Below are 20,957 nucleotides of genomic sequence, written 5' to 3' on the forward strand. Positions count from 1 at the left end.
TCTTCCAACGGGGAGACCTGGATTTACAGACCTTACAAGGCCATCTTGGAATCACCTAATCCAGGCCTCTCAGGCCTCAGCAGACACCGGAATCCCCCCCCGGGGCACTTAGTAAAATGCTGATTCCTGGGCCCTGCTGTTCTGAGGTTCCCCTCCCCGCTCCGTGGGTTTTGGAAGAGCTGGCCTGAGTCATCTTCTGGAAGATTTGTACAATTTGGCAAAGACTTGTTTGAATTTGTACAACTGACTTTTATCCTGAAAACGTATAAAATTATGATGAGGAAACTGAAAAAAAACATAAAGCGAATTTTCAATCTTAGTGTTCATTTAATGAAAGGATGATAGAGGTTTTCCCAAATTTGACAGCGATCTAAAAAATATACATGACGACTGTTCATGAGTTATGAGGCCAAAAGAGTTTTATAATGAACACTTTAAAAAATCCGTTACCAGAAAAGTACACTGAATTGCCTATTTTCTCCATAGAAAAAATATTGCAAAATTACTGCCCTATGAAGGGACAGTCCACAAGGATGAAAAAGTCAAAAAATTGTAGAGAACGATCTTATAAAGGTGGATATCACATAATTTAAAAACTATTATTTTTCTGTATTTTGTAATGTTTGCGATATCTGAGAACTTGAAACATTTAAACATTTGCTATGATTTTTTAAACTATTCTAAATAAATATTTACTTTGGCACCGAATTTTGTTTTGTTTGTTTTTGCTTTTTAAGGCCGCACCCGAGGCATATGGAGGTTCCCAGGCTAGGGGTCCAACTGGAGCTGCAGCCGCCAGCCTACGCTAGAGCCACAGCAACATCAAATCCAAGCTGTGTCTGCGACCTACACCACAGCTCCTGGCAACGCTGGATCCTTAACCCACTGAGCGAGGCCAGGGATCGTACTCGCAACCTCATGGTTCCTACAGATTCATTTCTGCTGCACTACAACGGGAACTCCTGGTACCTAATTTTATATTGTAATTTAAACATTTCTTTTTTTTCTTAAAGAGAACCTCCCAAATTGTGGAAGCTCCAGGTCCTATGAAACCTAGTCTACCACCGCTACTTACTGCTCAAAATCCACTCTCCCCTTTTCCTCACCAATGGAACCCTGAATGTGTTTCAGGCGACAATGAACCCCTCTTAATTTTTAAAAAATTTCAGAGTTCCCTCTGTGGCACAGTGGGTTAAGAATTTGACTGCAGTGGCTTGTGTCACTGCAGAGGTGCGTGTTTGATCCCTGGCCCAGCATAGTGGGTTAAAGGATCTGGTGTTGCCACAGCCCTATGTAGCAGCTGTGGCTTGGATTCAGCCCTGACCCAAGAACTTCCATGTGCTGTGGGTTCAGCCATAAAAACAAAAAAATATTTTCCATGAAGCTAGGGGTGGTCATGTGACACTGACCTGGTCCAAGAATAGGGGTCCCTGGGAGGAGTTTCCAAGAAAGTGGTTAAAGGGAACAAACCCAATCAAGGTATGCCTTTTGCCTTTCCTTTTCTTCTTTTTTTTTTTTTTTTTTTTTGTCTTTTTGCCTTTTCTAGGGCCGCTTCTGCGGCATATGGAGGTTCCCAGGCTAGGGGTCGAATCGGAGCTATAGCCACCAACCTACGCCAGGGCCACAGCAACTCGGGATCCGAGCCGCGTCTGCAACCTACACCACAGCTCACAGCAACGCCAGGTCCCCAACCCACTGAGCAAGGCCAGGGATCGAACCCGCAACCTCATGGTTCCTAGTCGGATTCGTTAACCACTGCGCCACAATGGGAACTCCTCCTTTTCTTCTTGACTGGAATAGTGGTGAGATGCTGGGGGAATAGCAGCCATCTTGCCCCCATGAGGATGAAGAAGAAAATTATATGCTGAAGAAGGAGTGAAAGAGGATAAGATAAGGGCTGGCCTACCTTGGGCTTTGTTGTTGAGTGAGAAAAAATGGCTAATTTGTTTAAGCCAACTGTATGGTTGGCATTTAGATTGCCTAATACAATCTCTAACAATGTATCAATGTACTCCAAGCTGAGTGGCTTAAACAAGAGAAATGTATTGTTTCTCAGTTCTGGAAGCTAGAAGTCTGGGGTCAGGGTATCAGCATGGCCATGAATCCTCTGAAGGTGTCAGGGAATGACCTGTTTCAAGGCTCTCTTCTAGCTTCTGGGGGTTTGCTGGCAATCTTTGGCATTCATTGGTTTATTGATACATCTCTCTGCTTTCTGCCTTCATGTACGCAGTCATTCTCCTTGTGTGCATCTGTTGAAATCTCCCCTATTTATAATGACACCAGTTGGACGGTCTTAAGGCCCACCCCCCTTTAGTACAAGCTCATCTTACCTAGTTAATCCGCAATGACCCTATTTCCAAAAGCAGTCACATTCCGACATCCCGGGAGTTAGAACCTCAAGGTTGGATTGTCTTGGAACTCGATTCAGCCATCGCAGTGGGGCCCATCCCTGATGCCTCCTCTCTCCTACCCCTGTCCAAGCCTTGAGCAAGTCTTGCCAGTTTGATTGCTTGACTCTCTCTGAAGCTCCTGTCCCTTGTCACCAAAGCCACACCCACCTGCTTCTTTGATCTACACTGTCCACCATCCACAGGCCATCAATGCATCTGTCACTGAGAGTCTCAGACCTGTTCACAGATTTTCCAGTTCTCCCCCTCTACCTGGAACACATGAGGTCTGCACTTCCCACCCGGATTCAAGTCAGGTGTGGTCCTGCAACTTGCTTTGGCCAAGGAACCAGGAAGGAAAGTGATATGTCTCTTCCAAGGGGAAACTTGAAAAGTCAGGGCAGTTTGCCATCTTTCATTCCAACTGCCCAAAATATTGTGGGTACATGGGTTAAGACAGAGCCTCCATCCACTTGGGCTCCTGATTCACCAGAGCAAGCAGAGCCCCCTGCTGGCCCATGTGGGAGCAAGAAACAAGATGGTGAGATTCCGGTTTGTTACTGGGGCTAAACTTAGTTTATCCTGACTTGTACATTTTAAATACATAAATCTGACAGTGGTCCTCTGGGGAGGTTATCTCAGGATACACTCCAAATTCTTTCCCATAGCCAACAAAATCTTACGTCTGCTGGCCTCTGCCCACCTCCCCATTTTCATCTTTCCCCACTCTCCCACTCATCTCTCTGTGGCCTGGAGACACCCACTCTTTTTTTAGACTCTTAAATATGCCACATTTTCCTCCAATCAGGATGGTTACCTGTTAAGTGGATGCTCTTTCTTCATTTCTCTTTGCTAGAATGTGAAATTCAGGAAGCAGCTTATTGGCTTTCTGTTTTTGTTTTGTTTTGTTTTGTTTTTCACTGTGGTATCTCTAGATCTTAATGGTTACCTGGTACATAGAATGTATACCTGGTACAATATTTGAGAAACGACAAGTGAACCCATTTACAAAACAGAACAGACTTGTGTTGCCAAGGGGGAGGGGGGAGGGAGTGGGATGGACTGGGAGTTTGGGCTTGGCAGACGCAAACTATTATATTTAGAATAGATAAGCAATGAGATCCTACTGCACAGCACAGGCAACTACATCCAATCCCTTGGGATAAACCAGGATAGAAGATATAAGAAAAGGAGTGTATATACGTATTTGACTGGGTCATTTTGCTGTGCAGCAGAAATCAGCCCAGTATAGTAAATCAACTACACTTTAACTTTAAAAATGCATAAATAAATATTTGTGAAACAAAACTGTATGAATGACTCTTTGCTAAATTGTAGGCTTCCTTCAAGCCCCAGCTGGACGTCACACTGTTCATTCTACCACTGTTTGGGGATGCTGTTTTGCCTGGTGGTGAAAGCTACTGGCTCAAGAGTAAGACCCCTGGCTCTGCCATTTGTGGGCTGTGTCACCAACATTTTCCATTCATCTCTACAAAGGGGGAAAACGGTACCTATGGTGGTTGTGCCTTCCAGCCCACGGATGGCCCAGAATGGCCACAGCCCCAGGTTATATGCATACGCCCATCAAACTGGGTGTGAGCCTTCCCGGGGTCCTTAGCTCCAGATGGAGCCGAAAGCCCCTCCCGGGGGCAGCCTCGATCCAGCTGACCGTCGGCCGGCTAGGCTGGAGGAGCCCGGCAGTTGAATCCCAGCCCATCCCTGGCACCGGCCACGGGGCCCACTGCGCACGCTCAGGCCTCTTCGGAAAAACTCTGCTCTCGGCAGCAGAACCGCTCCCGGCATTTACCCCGGGCGGAGGCGGGGCAAGTACCGGGCCCTCCCAACTGACTGGCAGGAGGACGGGCCAACCAGAGGGGCGCCCTGGGTGAGGGGCGGGGCCGCTCTGCGAGCCGGGCGCCGGGCGGCCCAAGGAGCTGCAGCCGGGAGTGTGCGGCACGCGCCGGCCAGCTGCCCGGAGCAGGATCACCGGCGTCGCTGCACCTCGACCCCCGCCCCACCGAGCCGCGTGCGCGCCAGCCCGTCTTCCTCATTTGCTTCTTACGATTTTTTTTTTTTTTTTTTGCATGCATCCTTTTTCCGTTCCGTTTTGTCCTTTTTAAGGCGGGGGCGGCGGCAGCGGCAGCGTAAGCTCGGGGCGGGGAGGGGGCGGCCGGAGGATGCGGCGCGGGGCTGCGCTCGCTACGCCCGCTGCTGCTGCCCGGCTCGGGCCTGAGCACCGAGCAGGTGGGTACAGGTGTGCCGGGGGCGGGAGACGCGCGCTGGCCAAAGGGGACCCGCGGACCCCGCGACCGATGGGCTGACCCAGTGGTAATGGACGCAGTGACCGGTGCTGCCCCGCCCCATCGCCCACCTTCCCCTCCCCTCCTCCAGCCTTCGCGCCCCCTTTTGATTCCGCTGCCACTCTCGCATCTCACCTCCTAGGTTCCCCACCCTTCCATTCCCATCCCCCACTCCCCTCCAAATCCCCCTTCAACGTCTCCCAGCCGGAGGACGCTGCGTCGCCTCCCCACACAGGCCCCCTCCTTTTCCCGCCCCCAGCCCTCCTCTCTTCCTCACGCCACCCCCGTTCCCACTCCTCTCCCCATTCTGCCCCCAAACTAAGGAGGGGGAGGGGAACCCACCGGGTGCCTCCTGGGAGTGGCGCGGGGGGGCGTGGCTGGCCGGTTCCCTCCGTGTCCCACCCACTGAGTAGGTAGGTCTGGATCCCCTGATCTCCGCCGGCCGGCCGAGGTGGCACGGAGGATAGAGCCTGGGCCGCGCCTTGGCGGCAGGGGGCCGGGAGGGCGAGGCCACCCCGCCGGCACCCCCACCCCACGCACAGCACACGCTGCCTCAGCCCCTGCCACGCACCCCCCCCCCCACGCTGCTCCGCCCACGTGGGCGCTGGGGAGGAGGCTGGAGAAATGGGAAGAAAGGCTGGTACCCACCCTCCTGCCTGGCCGGCGCGCCCTGGGCGCACTGGGCCTTGGGAGATGGTGCACTGGGATTGGCTCTCTCCAGGGCCAGGCACCTTGCAGGACGCTCTGCGTTCAGGCCAGCCGCCTCCGGCCTGCAGCGCCTTTGCCCCCGGCCCCCTCGCTCCATCACTCCACCCTCTTTGCTCCTGAGGATCTGGCCTCGTCATCCCTGATAGAGGCTGCTTCTCAGGCTGGAATCTTTCTCCTAAAAGCACCCCCATCGTACACACACCACCTCCCCTCCCCACCCAACACTACTCTGCCCTTCTCCTGATGTCCTGGCTGGCCTGGGCTCTCTGCCAGCCTCTGCCCAGCTTTTTAAGCTTCAGAGATACTGTATCTAACCGCAGGTCCTCCTCCGCCGCCCCCACCCCTTCCATGCACACTCACAGGCACGCTGTCCTTGGCCTTTGCTCGTGCTGTTCCCTCTCCGGGAACGCCCCTCCTTCAACTGGACGGCTCCTTCTAGAACAAGCTTCCCTGTATGGCAGAGCTGGACACACTGCTGTCCCATCTGGTGGCCTCTGCCCCCCAGACCAGACTGAGAGGTCTGGGGGTGGGGGCAAGGGGCAGCCTCAGGCCCAGAGTAAATATCAGGCCTAAGGATCCCTCCTCCCAACTCAGGGTGACCCGCTGGGGTGGGGTGAGGCCATGCGAGGAACTGGCTTCTCTTCCAGGGCTTCAGGCAGGTGGGTGGATCTTCTGTGAGCCCCCATGTGTGAGGGGGAGGGGCAGCTTTGGGGAAGAGGAGGAGGGGTAGCATCCCCCCACACACCCAGGGGTGCTGGCACCGCAGGGCATTTGCCTCTCTCAGCAAAGTTTTGTTTTATATAACTTGATGGAGGCCTATGGGTGGTTGCACAGTGTTTGTTGTTGAGACTCCCCCGTGTGATCAGTAATGGTGAACCTTTCCACTCAGAGTCTGGGCTACCACTTGCCTTGAATCTGTCACAGCGAGAAGCCCCTCAAAGGGTCGGAGTGCAGGTCCAACAGATGAGTTCATTGCCATTTTCCTCCTTCATCAGCCACCCGCGCTTCCCTCTGCGCCCGTGACCTCTCAGGTTCCTCAATCCCAGCTTCCCTGGCCCAGCTCTCCTTGCCACATTGTCTCAGCTGCATGTGCCATCTCTGTGTCCTCAGACTGGTCTTCAGGCTTAGCTTTTCCCCACATGCTGTGTCTCACCCGGAAATGTCCCCCTCCCTCGTCTGTCTGGAGAACTCCTATGCATACAGTAAGGCCCGGCTCTTAAATGTTGCGTCTTTGTGGTGTTCCCTGACTCTGCCAAACAGATTGTGGGTCCTCTCATGTCTCAGAGAACTTTACATCTTTACGTTGTGCCACCCTTGGGTCATTTGTCCTTAAGCAGACCTGCCCACTGGCGACCAGGGGCTCAGTGAGGTCTGAGAGGCAGCCTGTCTTTGGGGGGGCTCTGTCTCCCTGGGGAGGCTGTCACACGGCCCCCCCATCCTGCCAGCGCTGTAAGAGAGACACGTACAGAGGGGGGAGCACGACGGCTCCCCTCTCCCTGACCCGGAGGCAGGATGGAGCCTGCTCTCCTAGCACACAGAGCGAGGTGGGGCTGGCAGAGGAGGGGCAGGAGGAAGCATTTCTGGGGGAGCTGTAAACCAGCAGCGATCACCCCAGTGCACTGTGGCTGTTTACCTCCAATAGCACAGGACCTGTCTCTCTGCAGGCCCTGGAGCCAGACCGCCGGGGTTGCCGTGGGGCCCTGCCCCTCACTCAGCTGTGATTGGGCAAGTAGGAAGCATTTGGGCTTTCTAACTGAAATGGGGGGCCTCCTCGAAGAGACTGGGGTGATTGCAGTGTATCTTGATTGGCCCCCTCCCTTGAAGTGGTTGGGCCAACCTGCAGGGCTTCTGAAGCTCTGCTCACCTGTGTCCTGTTCCCTTTGGCTGTGTGGTCTTGGGCAAGAGGATTAACCTCTCTGAACCTCCATCTCCTGTTCATCTGAGGGCGGTGGTCTCTCCTTGGCTGAGTCGGTGTGGGCCTCAGAAGTGCAGTCTCTGGGCATTAGAGGCACTTGAATAAGTGGTTGTGACAATGATGGAGTGTGTGATAAGCGATTTAAGAAAATAACTCCTTTAGCTTTGTCATGGAGCAAACGCCCCAGTTAGGGGCCCTCTTTGTCCTTCCCACGCTGAGACCATCAGGCCAATTAGCTAAATATTCAATACTCAATAAGTGGCAACGAGGGAGGACGGGGGCAGCTGCCATGTTGGCTGATTCCAGTTGTGCAGACTTGCGTGAGCAGGTGCCGAGAGCTCGGGGCAGGAATCTTGAGTTCAGAGTCCCCTGGTCCCAGAGCAGTTCCTTCGAGACTCCTTTCCTGCTCAGTGTTGGCGGGCAGCGTTTATAGGAATTTCCACCCAATTCTTAGGAAAACTCTTAATGGAACTAACAGTTAAAAGCAGTGGCCACCGTCGAGGTGCGGCGAGCTGTGAGGGGACAGGGCCAGGTCAGAGGCACTGCGTTGAGGACCAGCTCAGACCCTGCTGGCTGTGTGCCTTTGGGCAAGTCACTTGACCTCTCTGTGCCCGTTCCTCTTCCAGTGATGTTCCCAGAAGGAAAAGAGCTCTCCATCGCGGCTTAAACTCCCACTCCTGCCGTGAACTATCTGATTTCAACTGCACAGCGCCAGTCGGGGTGAGGCTTTCTGGGAACAGCTGACAAGCAGGGCTCTGACTGGAGGTGGAGGCGGAGGTGGAACTAACCAGCCAGAGTCACTCGCTGGGAGCTTAGGTGTTGCTCCAGGAAGCACGCCGATGCCTGTAATACAAAGGCGACCTTCTTCGAGGGCTGCTGGAAGAAGCTTTCAATCAGAGGAGCCTTCTCGGTGCTTTTTATAGAAACGGTTTCCCTTAAAGCTGGTAGTAGCTACTGGTATTGCTGTAGCCTGAGGCTCAGAAAAAGACCCCAAGGCTGGCCAGCAGTGGGAGCCTGGATGGTCGTTCTAGCCCTGAATGCCTCCGGAAAATGTTTTCTCTGCTTATGCCATTCCAAAGCCAGATGGACAGCCAGCGACTCTGGGTCAGCAGGGAGGGGCAGGGAGAAGGAAGGGGTCCCTGGGGGCCTCTTGCTGTGAAGGGCAGGGGTCAGAAGCCCCTCCTATAGGGCTAGTACTTGCAGAATAGCCAAGGAGGTAATTAACACACTGGTTGGAAATCAACCAACCCCAAAGCAGCAGAGGGAGTTCCCGTCGTGGCGCAGTGGTTAACGAATCTGACTAGGAACCATGAGGTCGCAGGTTTGGTCCCTGCCCTTGCTCAGTGGGTTGACGATCCGGTGTTGCTGTGAGCAGTGGTGTAGGTTGCGGATGCGGCTTGGATTCCGAGTTGCTGTGGCTCTGGCTTAGGCCAGAGGTTACAGCTCCGATTGGACCCCTAGCCTGGGAACCTCCATATGCCGCGGGAGTGGCCCAAGAAATGGCAAAAAGACCAAAAAAAAAAAAAAAAAGCAGCAGAGAGGGGACCACCTCCTGCTGAGAGGGATGGAGGGGGCTGCTCCACGGTGGGGCCAGGGGTTCTGCTCTTGTCTTTGGTGATTGTATTTATTTCCAGAACCGCAGCAAGGATTCCTGTACCGCTCCTTGGTCTACAGAAATGAACTGCGATAAATGCTGTTTTTCTTAAGTGTAACAGTTAATTTTGGGTGAGCCTTTCCCAAGTGCCAGGGTGTGTGCAAGCGACTGCTCATCAGCCCTCAGCTCGATTTGATAAAGTTTTATTGGCACCCAGCCACGCCCATCTGTGTACCTCTTGTCGATGGCCACTTCTGTCCTGTACTGGCAGAGCTGGGCAATTGGGGCAGATGCCAGGAAAGCCAGAGACATTTACCACCAGGCCCTGTGCAGAAGCTTGCCATCCCCTGGCCTGTGCTCTCTCTCTGGTTTAAGTTCATTCAGTCCTGGGCACAACCCCCAGAAAGAGGTGCCCTGCAGTTCCTGTTCTACAGGTGGGCACAGGGAGGCTCTGAAGCCCCCAGGGTCACAAAACTGGGACATGGGGGAGCAGGGATTTGAACCCAAGCAGCTCATGTTACTACTTTTTTCGAGGGGGGCAGGAATTTGTATTTTTATTAGCTTCTCTTGAATCTTACCATGTTCAGAGAATGTGGGCTCCATAGTTAGTATCTCTTTCTAAAAAACTTTTTGGCCGTTTCTTAATGTCTTACACCTCATCAATTCTTAAAATATCTTTGTTTTAAATATACAATATTTAAGATTTAATAGTAGTTAACATCTAACCTTTTTTAAGGGTGTAGTTCAGTGGTCACTTTTTAAATAGTCACTTTTTTTTTTTAAAGTACATTCATTCAGGAGTTCCTGTCGTGGCTCAGCGGTTATTAAACCTGGCCAGCATCCATGAGGACGGGGGTTCGATCCCTGGCCTTGCTCAGTGGGTTAAAGATCCGGTGTTGCTGTGAGCTGTGGTGCGGGTTGCAGATGTGGCTTGGATCCTGCGTTACTGTGGCTGTGGTGTAGGCTGGCAGCTACAGCTCCAATTTGACCCCTAGCCTGGGACCCTCCCTATGCCTTGGGTGTGGATCTAAAAAGACAAAAAAAAAAAAAAAAAAAAGTACATTCACACTGTCCTGCAACCATCATCACCATCCGTCTCCGGACCTCCTCCGTCATCCCAAACTGGCAGCCGCATTCTAAATCGTGACCCCATGCTGCCTTGTGGGGTTTAGTGGATAAAAGCAAACACCAGCGGCATTATAATTTAGCGCCGGAGGCTCCGATGGCAGCCTTGGGTTTGAATTGACCGTGGATGAGCGCCTGCACCCTTTGAGCTCTTCGCAGCTCAGTGTCCTCATTTGCAAAATGGGAATAACCCCACCCCCGTCCCTGTAGACCACAGGGCTATGAGGGTGAAATAAAGGACAGAGGCCTGGGAGTTCCCGTTGTGGCTCCGTGGGTTAAGAACCCAGCTGGTATCCATAAGGGTTTGGTCCCTGGCCTTGCTCGGGGTTGGGGGGGGGATCTGGCATCATTGCAATTTGCTCTGTAGGTCACAGATATATGGCTTGAATCTGGCCTTGCTGTGGCTGTGGTGTAGGCCAGCAGCTGCAGCTCCGATTTGATCCCTAGCCTGGGAACCTTCCACGTGCCACAGGTGGGGCCCTAAAAAGAAAAAAAAAGAAGAGAGACCCGGCGTCGGGCAGTGGATAGTAGCTATGATGCTGTCCCCTGGAACAGCCACACCTTAATCGGGGATTGGGTCAGTCTGTCCTCTCTATGTGGCTTGGGGTGGCCCCTTTATCCTTTCCAGGTCCTAGAATCATCCTCGGGACCCGTCACGCACCCCCAAACCCCAAGTGGACCTCAGTGGGCCCATGCGCTGTGTGGACACAGGTTTCCTGCTGTCCTTTCTCCCCAGACTTGGCCGAAGGACCACTTTGGGGAATGAAAGGAGGTTCTGTTGTGACCCTCCCAGGACTGCCAAGGGCCGCCCATTGTGGCAGTAGCACCCACGTGTGTGCCAGGGCAGGGGACGCGCTGGCTCGGCCTGCTGGCCCCCGAGCCTCCAGCTCTGAGGCGTTTTGATTCAGGAGCCCTGGACGGGCCCCTCGTCCCTTCCTGGGGCCTGGAGCAGGTGGGACGCATCCCTGAGGGGTGTCCTGCTTCCTTTGGCGGACAGGACAACCCGGAGGATTCCAGGCATTGATGGTGGAGGCCAGAGTGATCTGGTAGAGGGACTTTCCTGTGTCTTTTAACCTGGCGACATCTGTGTTTTCTCTCTCCTAGTGCTTCGGGAGGCTGGTCACTCCTGTCTGCTCTCTGAGACATGGGGTTTTATTTAACAGGCTCCTGGCTCTTCTACTGAAATTGTTCCTTTTTTCCTCCCTTTCTCCCCCCTTTTTACTGGACTGAAGTTCCCACAACATGAGAATAACCATTTTAAAGAAAATAATTTAGTGAATTCACCGTGTTGTATAGCCAACACCTCTTAGTTTTAAAACGCTTTCATCACCCCCAGGGAGAATGCTCTCTCTGTCACGGCCTCCCCCCCACCCCCCGCCCCAGCCCTGGGCACCACCCGCCTGCCTTCCATCTCTGTGATTTCCCGATTCTGGAATTTCATGTAAGGGACTCCTATAATATGAGGCCATCTGTGTCTGGCTTCTTTCACTTGGCATCATGTCCTCAAGGTTCATCCAGATCACAGCAGGTGGCAGTACTTCATCCCTTTTTAAGGCTGAATAATATTCCATTGTAAGGCTGGACCACATTTTGTCATCCATTCATTTGTTGATGGACACTTGGGTGGTTTCTGCCGTGTGACTATTGTGCGTAGAGTTTGAAGCACGGCTCAAAGTGCTTCTCGGCTGCCTGGGTTCTGTTCGGGGGTTTCCACTTTGTCCCTCCACTGCCCACCAAGGTGTCGGTTCAGCCACTCATCAGATAGTTGTGGATGTGCCCTCCACTTCTGGCCTTGACATGCCCTTGATATCTGGAGAATCATTTGCTGATTTCTCATTTTCATGCCAGAACATGGAACGGCAGCAGGGCTGACACGGGGCCAGCCCAGTGGCCCAGAGAGGCAGCTGGCACAGCACAGGCAGCTCAGGTGCCTTTTTGTTGGTTCCTGGTAGGTGCTGGATGCTTTGCATTTGTACCTGCTGCCCGGCTCATTATTCATCTGCCCTCACCAGAACTGGCTTCTGCTCACCCTTCATATCTTCGCTTCAATTTCCCCTCTTTGGAGAGGTCTTCCCTGCCCTTCCCAGGGAGATGCCCAGCTCACCCCTCCTCTGCTTTTTTTTTTGTTGTTGTTGTTGTTGTTTTTTGCTTTTTAGGGCCACACCTGAGGCATATGGGAATTTCCAGGCTAGGGGATGAATTTGAGTTACAGCTGCTGGCCTACACCACAGCCACGGCAATGCAGGATCCAAGCCGTGTCTGTGACCTAACCACACCTCGTGGCAACGCCAGATCCTTAACCCACTGAGCGAGGCCAGGGGTCGAACCTGCGTTCTCATGGATACTCGTTGGATTCATTTATGCTGCACCACAACGGAAACTCCTTTCTTTTTTGTCTTCTCTTTTTAGGGCCACACCTGCGGCATATGGAAGTTCCCAGGTTAGGGGTCGAATCGGAGCTACAGCTGCTGGCCTACACCACAGCCACAGCAACGCAGGATCTGAGCCGTGTCTGTGACCTACACCATGGCTCATGGCAGTGCTGGATCCTTTAACCCACTGAATGAGGCCAGAGATAAAACCCGTGTCCTCATGGATACTAGTCAGGCTCCTAATCCACTGAGCCACAATGGGAACTCCTGCCCCTCCGCTGTTATTCTCCCCTTTGGCATCTGGTTTCTTCTGAAAGCATCATGATCTGAAAGGAGTTTTGTTTCCCCCTCTGTGATCGTTCCCGCTGTGCTCCTAAGCTAGAATAAAAGCACCACGAAGGCAGGAACCTCGTCTGGCATGTTTTTTTCCATCTCCCCACACAGGGTGCCGGCAGGCAGCAGGTCTCCCTACACAGTTATATAGCTGTTGCTTGGAGTCAGATGCAACTTAATTTCCTAACTCCACTCTGCTAGCTCTGTGATCTGGAGCACATTACTTAATCTTTGCAAGCTTCACTCTTTTTCTTCGGTCCAGTATGGAGAAAGTTCAGTGTCTCCAGCTTCTGGGCTTGGTGCGCGCGAATGTCCCAAGTGACTGCGTAGGGAGTTCCCATTGTGGCTTAGTGGTAAAGAGCCTGACGGGTATCCATGAGGATGTGGGTTTGATCTCTGGCCTGGCTCAGTGGGTTAAGGATCCAGTGTTGCTGTGGTGTGGGCTGTAGACACAGCTCTGATCTGGTGTTGCTGTGGCTGTGGTTGGCAGCAGCAGCTCTGATTGCACCCCTAGCCTAGGAATTCCATGTGCCACAGTTGTAGCTGTAAAAAGGAAAAAAGAAAAGAAAAGATATTACTATGCTGGAGTTCCCATCATGGCTCAGTGGTTAACGAATCCGACTAGGAACCATGAGGTTGCGGGTTTGATCCCTGGCCTTGCTCAGTGGGTTAAGGATCCGGTGTTGCTGTGAGCTGTGGTGTAGGTTGCAGACGTGGCTCAGATCCCACGTTGCTGCGGCTCTGGTGTAGGCCAGTAGCTACAGCTCCGATTGGACCCCTAGCCCGGGAACCTCCATATGCCGTGAGAGCGGCCCAAGAAATGGCAAAAAAGACAAAAAAAAAAAAAAAAAAAAAAAAAGAAATTACTGTGTAGACAGCCCAGAGCGTGGCAGGGCACAGTAGGTGTCTGGGCGCTGGTGGTGATTGCAGAGGTCATGATTATAGTGATTGGGAATGAGTCTCCTAGCTCATCTGCTCACTTGTCCCAAGGTAGCCAGAGGACTTCTGGAGCCGACCTGTCCACTCCGGTGGCCCCTCAGGGCTCGAGCATTGAGATGTGGCTCCTGTGAACTGACACGGGCCAGAGAGTGAAAAATTTGCACTGGATTTTGAAGACTTTGTAGGACAAAGGGTGAAAAAGATCTCAGTAATAACTTTAACATGGATGATGTGTTGAAACAAAACTTTTGGGTATATTGTTAAATGCAATGAATTATTAAAATTAATTTCACCTTTTTTTCTTTATTTTTGTTTTTTATTTTTTCCCATTTTTTTCTTTGTTTTTACTTGTTCTTTTTTTAATGTGGCTAGTAGAGAATTTAAAATTGCACGTGGGGTTCACATTGTATTTTGGGGGGACAGTGCTGCCAAACTCTAAGCGCCTCAGGGGCAGGGACCAGGCCCAGAGGATGGTGGCTCTGCCTTCTGTGAAGTGTCGTGGCCACAGTGGCAGCAGCACCCTGAGCTGTGTGTGGTTATTTCTGACCTTCGCCCTGCCTCTAAGAGCTAGGCACACTCAACTTCCTCCATACTGAGCATACTGAACTGAAAAGTTACAGTTTTTCTGTGCTTCAGTTTCCTCCTCTGTAAACTGGACGCTCCGTCTGATGATGAACAACGACAGTGCCCATTTGAGGGCCTCCTGTGGCCCCTGGAAGAGACCAGAGCCCCACGAAGACCCAGGCAAGGTCCCTGCCCATGGCAGCTCTGATTCTGAGACCGGGGAGACCCATAAGTAAAACACAAGACAGGTCATCACGACAGTAACTCTTCCCTGCAGGATATAATTAAAGTAAGGGGACAGGACCACAGGCATAGGGCGATGAGAGCCGGGGCTCTAACGGGAGCTGTCTGGGCAGACACCTAAGGGCTGGTGCGTGGTAGCCTCTTGCTAATTGGCACCCAAGATGACGGCTATAGGATGACCGAAGAGCATTGGCCACTCTGCTGAGAGTCGCCTCCATTCAGTGGCTCTGACCCTTTTAATCCGTCTGCCTATAATGACCGCACCCGATTTTTTCCGTCCTCCAAAGAGTTTGCACGTTCCTTTCCGACGGCCCCTGCATGCGGAGATCTCTGGGAGAATCTTTGCATAGTGGGCGGGGCTACTGTACGGCCAGCTTTGATTGGACGAGGGCCTCCGATTCTCAAGGCCGGGCGAGGCACCTCCCTGTTTGCGCACCTTCTCTGCTTGAAAGGCTCTCCCGCGCTTTCCCAGACCTGGGAGGGAGTCTCCATGGAGCTCCCAGATCCAGCCGGGAGCCACGAGGGAAACAAATCACTTCACCCTGGGAGCTGTGGCATTTGGAGGGTGGCACACCCCTGTCCCCGTCCCGAAGAGGGATTTTGTCAGAGTTTCCCAACCGTTAGCTAGCATTGTCCCTCTCATCTTCCACACACCCACCTGCCTGCAGGTGCCTGGCCTTGTGCTGCGGGCTGGGGTAGGCTTAGCTGCAGCTGCAGCCTGCGCCACAGCCACAGCCACACCGGTTGCGAGCCACACCTGCAGCCTACACTGCAGCTTGCGCCAACGCTAGATCCTTAACCCACTGAGTGAGGCCAGGGAGTGGTCCCGCAATCCTCGTAGAGACAACATTGGGTCCTTAACCCACCGAGTCCCAGTGGGAAGTCCTGGAAGTGGGTTATTGCGGGCAGCAGCGAGTCTTCTTTTCCAGCCCTCACTGCGGGGCACTGCCTCATTGCAGGAGAATGAGTGGCTTACCTGGGGTTGCCCAGGTAGAAACGGCAGTGGTGGGGTCAGACCTCTTCTGGCTACCTCAGTCTGCTGATTGCTTATGAAAAGAGTGCAACCACTTTAGCCTGGGTTCGAGGCCCCCATGGCCTGCTTCCCATTCAATTCTCATACCTTCCCATGAATTGTACCCCTTGCTAAGCGCTGTCTCTCCTTCCAGACCCTTGCTTGCCAGCTCCGTCTGCTTGCATCCTCCTTCCCCATCCTCCCCACACCCTGTCCTGTGATACCCTGCAGGCCCCCCAGCCCAGCGGGGATGCTGGGGCTCAAGGAGAGACCTGTTTGCTTGCTCTGCAAGTGTAGGTACAGTGAATGAAGTCACTGGGGCTGGATTAAGACAGGAGCAGCCTGGAGGCAGACGGAGAGAGTGAAGAGGCTTGCTCTGCTCTCCTGATTTTGCCAGTGTGGCGTGTGTGCTCTGCTCCTGCCTTGCCCTTCTCCCATGCCTTCAGTAGACGTCTAGCTGGACTGAGCCAGGCTTCGCATATGCTGTTCCCTCTGGCGGATCTGCCCATTCGCCGTCCCTGCCCCCATCCACCTGGTGAACACCCTCCACCTGTGCTTCACATCCATCCTCAGCCTTGCTTCCTCCAGAAACCTTCCCTGACAACGCTTCCGCATCTGCAGGCTGGGTCAGCAATGTCCCAAGGGCGTCCGATGCCCTGAGCATCCCTCTGTCACTGCCCTGGCTTCTGTATTCCAGCTGCCAGTGACTTGTCTGACTCTCTTGCTAGCCAGAAGGTCCCAGGAGATTAAGGATGCTTCCTGGTTCACAGTGGCATTCCCAGAGCCCTGCACAGGATGGGGTGCATAGTAGGTGGTCGATAGCATTTGACCTTTAGCCTTGAGATTTGGTGTTTATAGCATTATGGGTGAATTGGCTTCACTTCTGAGCCAAGAAATAAAAAATGAGTATGTTTCATATTCCTGTAATATCAGAATCCTAGAATGTCAGTGGCGGGAGTCTGGTGCCGAAGATTGTTTGCTGTTGTTTGCATCTGGTCTGTTCTGCCCTGAAGAAGCCCCCCCTCTATTCTCCGCAGCAGGCGCCTATAGTGACATCAACTCTCCAGACCTTGGGCACCTCCATACTTGGGATCAAAACATCCCAGGTGGTTCTGTCAGCCCCGAGATGATATTTGTGAAGCTTCTGTGGAACTTAATCCAGCTTCCCTTCTGCACACGGGGGTTTCACTGCCTGGATGGCAGCCTGCTTTTGGTTGAGGGTGAAGAAAATGTTAGAAAGCTGTTCTTCAGAATCCAAGCCATGTTCTTGTGTTCGCAGGTCCTATTCCTCGTTAAATTGACCTGATTTCTTCCATTCTCTCGAGCTGCATCTCAGAATATGCTTTGGAAGACACGCCTCCTTTTTGGAAGTTGGCAGGGCTGTTTCCTTGGGTCAGGGCAGCTGGGCGAGTGAGCTCATTAAGCCTGGCAATAATTGGGTCTTGGATCCTTCCAGGATCAGGGCTGGATGAGGTGTTTTTTTTTTTTTTTGTGCCAACCAGACATCTTATTTTGAAAAAGGGCCTGCATGTCCCCAAATTATGCCCAACCTGCTTAAACTCCTGGGAATTTGCCATTTGGGCATTTTACGGACATGATCTCCCTCTCCCTGGAAGAATGCCAGGCACCCAGGATGAGCCCAGTTTATGGGGATATTGTAGATCTCTTGAGTTTTCTGGAGGGGCAGCTAAAAATGAATGGAAGACACTTCAGTCCAAATAGACAAACATGGCCTTTTGCTGGACAGGACATCAGAACTTGGAAGTGCTCCAGCCAGGAGATGGGAGAGGGGGTGCTGGGTGTCCCGAACCTCAGGCGTTCACAACATAAGCTGTGAATTTGGGATTTCACAACTCACGACCCCCCCTGGATTGTAGCTTCCCTTCATGTGTGCTGATGAATAGAGGGCTTTGTAGGTGAACTACGAGGTCAGGTGATCCGTAGATGGTTGTGGTGGTGGTGGGTGTTAAAATCACTCTCAGGCAGGGATGTGGGCTAATCAGTTTGTGCTGTCTTATCTGTTTCTTGCAGCAGGTGTAGAAAGGGCCTCTGCTCACTAGATCTTTGTTAGCATCTGTGTCAAGTGTCTGAGAGCAGTGCCAGGGTGTCTGAAACTATCCACACTGTGGACTCTTGTGAATTCCAGCCATCCTTCCCACCTTGGCTAGAAGCACTGAACTGTCAGGACACTGAACGTGTCATGAAGGGGATCCTCAAAACATGGTGAATGGCCCCGTCCCTCCTCTTTGTGGGAAGGTCAAGTCGTAGCCTCAACTCCTCCAACCCCGGAAGCTGGTAATTGACATTTTTGTAGATGGTGTCCCATACCTAGTGGGTGAATATTAGATTTGTTCCTGTTTTCTGGAACCAGAAAAAAAAATCATCATTAGAAAAGCAGTTGAAGAAACTAAAAATTGTTGGAGAGGTCATTTTGCTATCCGAATTAAAAAGAAGTAGCTCTTTGAAGTTGTTGCGTTGTCGTATATGCCTGATTCATTATAATGGCAAAGAACACGGCAAAGGAGGGTTAGAGGAACTCAGATGACATGAGATATATAGAAAAAGTAAAACGGCAGATGTAAACTCGACTATATCAACAAAAACATTAGGCGTTCCTGTCGTTGTGCAGCAGAAACGAATCCGACTAGGAACTGTGGGGTTGTGGGTTTGATCCCTGGCCTTGCTCAGTGGGTTAAGGATCCGGTGTTGCTGTGAGCTCTGGTGTAGGCTGCAGACGCAGCTCGGATCTTGCATTGCTGTGGCTGTGGCGTAGGCCGGCAGCAACAGCTCCGATTAGACCCCTAGCCTGGGGACTTCCATATGCCGTGGGTGCAGCCCTATAAAGACCAAAAAAAAAAGAAAAAAAAGAAAAAAAAGAAAAAAGCAACCCCCCCAATAACATTAAATGTGAATGGATTAAACAATCCAGTGAAAAGGTAGAGATTTTTGGAATATATTAAAAGTGATCTAGGAGTTCCCATAGTGGCTCAGTGGTTAACGAATCCGACTAGGAACCATGAGGTTGTGGATTCGATCCCTGGCCTTGCTCAGTGGGTTAAGGATCTGGTGTTGCCCTGTGCTGTGGTGTAGGTCGCAGACATGGCTCAGATCTAGCGTTGCTGTGGCTGTGGCGTAGGCTGGCGGCTACAGCTCTGATTCGACCCCTAGCCTGGGAACCTCTATATGCTGCAGGTGCAGCCCTAGAAAAAGACCAAAAAAAAAAAAGATCTAACTATAGGCTGTCTACAGATGCCATACATCTTTAGACTGAAAGATGCAAATCGATTGAAGGTAAAAGGAAGGAAAAAGGTATATCATGCAAAGAGCAACCATGTGAAAGCTAGAGTGACCATACTGATATCATACGAGATAGATTTAAAATAAAAATTAGAGATAAAGAGGGACACTTTATAATGAAGTTGAATAATGATATTTTATAGTGATAAAAGGGGCAATCCATCAGGAAGATGTAACAATTATAAACAGATATACAGCTGACAACAGAGTACCAAACTGTATGAAGCAAAAACTGATCGAAATGAAGGGAGAGAGAGATAATTAAACACTAAGAGCTGGATCGTTCAATCCCCTGCTTTCGATAATGGATAGAACATCTAGACAGATCAGCGAGGAAACGGAAAACCCGAAAACCCTGTAAACCAGTCTTAACAAACATTTACAGGATACTCCACCATCACCATCAGAAAAAAATATATTAATTGAGGTGCATTTCATGTGAAACTAACATTATGTTAGTTTCAGATGTGCAACATAATGATTCGACATTTGTATACATTGTGAAGTAATCACTACAATAAGTCTAGGTATCATCCATCGCCCTATGGTTACCACACATTTTTTTTCTTGTGCTGAGAACTTTTCAGATCTACTCTCTTCGCTGGTTTCAAATATGTGATGCACTATTCTTCACTCCAGTCACCCTGCTGCATTTTATATTCCCATGACTTACGTATTTCATCACTGGAAGCTTGTGCTTGGCGACCTCCTTATCCCATCCCCCCACCCTCCCGTGCCCCGCCTCTGGCAGCCTCCCATCTCCTCTCTGTATCTGAGTTTGCTTTTTATTGTTGTTTAAGATCCCACAAGTGAGATCATATGGGATTTTTTTTTTTTTTTTTTCTGCACAACTTATTTCACTTAGCATGATGCCTTCAAGGTCCATGTCTCACAAATGGCAAGATTTCATTCTTTTTTTGTGTGGCTGAATAATATTAGATTTTATATCTATCTCTTTTACATTTTCTGTATCAGTTAATTCATTGAAGGACACATAGGTTGTATCAATTTCTTGGCCATTGTACATAACGCTACAGTGAACATGGGGTGCATATATTTTTTCAAGTTAGTTTTTTCATTTTCTCTGGATAAATACCCAGAAGTGGGGATGTTTGATCCTGTGGTAGTTTTATTTTTTTCGAGGAACCTCCATGCTGTTTTCCATAGTGGCTTCACCATTTTACCTTCCCACCAGCAGGGATCCCTTTTCTCCATGTCTTTGCCAAGAATATTTATTCTTTTCAAGTGCATATGGATCATTCTCTAGGACAGACCATATGCTTGGTCCTAAAACAACCTCAATAAACTTGAAAGAGTAGAAATAATACAAAGTATGTTCCCTTTGTGGTTATTATATGACCATATGCCTTGAAATTAGAAATCAGTAGCAGCAAACACAGCCCATAGCTGATGTTCCGTTTCGTCCTTGTCGCCCTGACATCTACAGCCTCTGCTTTCCCCTCCCACCTCACTCTCCATTACTCCTGGTCACCCTTTTACTTCCTGACCACAAAGAGCTGCTGCCTTCCTTACCCACTGTTTCCAGCTGCCATGTGTTTGCTCATGCTGCCCCGCTTCCTTGAAGACATATTTGTCTGCCTTCCCCACCTTCCCGTCTTAGGAGGACCTGCCCATTCAGCCTTACATGACCACCTACCTCAATTAAGGACAGTTTGTAATGAACAGAAGAGAGCAGTGGTTCTACAAGTGAGGTCCTGGAGCAGCAGCAGCAGCAGCACCTGTGGGCATTTCAGAAATGCATGTTCTTAGGCTCTACCCTGAGCTTCTGGATCAGAAAAATTGGCTTGGGGCCCAACAGTCTGGCTTTAACTAAAGTCCCCTTGGGAGTTCTGATACCCCCTCTGTTTGAGAACCAAGGAAGGCAGGGCTGGTTCCCACTTTGTCTGTAGTTACACAGTCTGGTTGTTTCTAAAACAGTTGACAACTGGTTGGTTCCCTCCCATGGGCGTGAATCACCCCTAGTATCTTGCTGAATGTGCCAGCGAAACAAGGGGACCTTGATTCGTAGGGTGTAAGGGACAGTTCTCCACCCCAATAAGCACACATTCCAAACTGGGGCTCAGAGTGAAGGGTGTGTCAGCTTCCAGTGGTTTCCTGCGGGAGAAGGAGGGCAGCCCCCCCCACCCTGCTGCACCCTCTCATAATGG

The 20,957-nt window shown here is 51.2% G+C and overlaps 2 protein-coding genes across 12 annotated transcripts in view; one reads left to right on the forward strand and one right to left on the reverse strand.

The window, feature by feature from the left end:
- The window catches only part of LOC102165510 (uncharacterized), a 60,247-nt gene extending 55,024 nt beyond the window's left edge, over positions 1–5,223 (reverse strand). The window contains exon 1 of the mRNA XM_084971547.1: positions 5,030–5,223. The gene's annotated coding sequence lies outside the window, so the exon portion shown is untranslated. The remainder of the gene's footprint in view (positions 1–5,029) is intronic.
- Positions 4,307–20,957, forward strand: part of JAKMIP1 (janus kinase and microtubule interacting protein 1) — a 141,108-nt gene continuing 124,457 nt past the window's right edge. For all 11 annotated transcript variants that reach the window (XR_014812106.1, XM_084971494.1, XM_084971493.1 and 8 more), the window contains exon 1: positions 4,307–4,631. The gene's annotated coding sequence lies outside the window, so the exon portion shown is untranslated. The remainder of the gene's footprint in view (positions 4,632–20,957) is intronic.

Source organism: Sus scrofa, chromosome 8, assembly GCF_054392235.1.
Source record: "Sus scrofa isolate SSC_HxYL_T2T_F1_AM1 chromosome 8, Sscrofa_HxYL_maternal_Yorkshire_Landrace_v2.0, whole genome shotgun sequence".
In the NCBI taxonomy this organism is placed as follows: Eukaryota; Metazoa; Chordata; class Mammalia; order Artiodactyla; family Suidae; genus Sus; species Sus scrofa.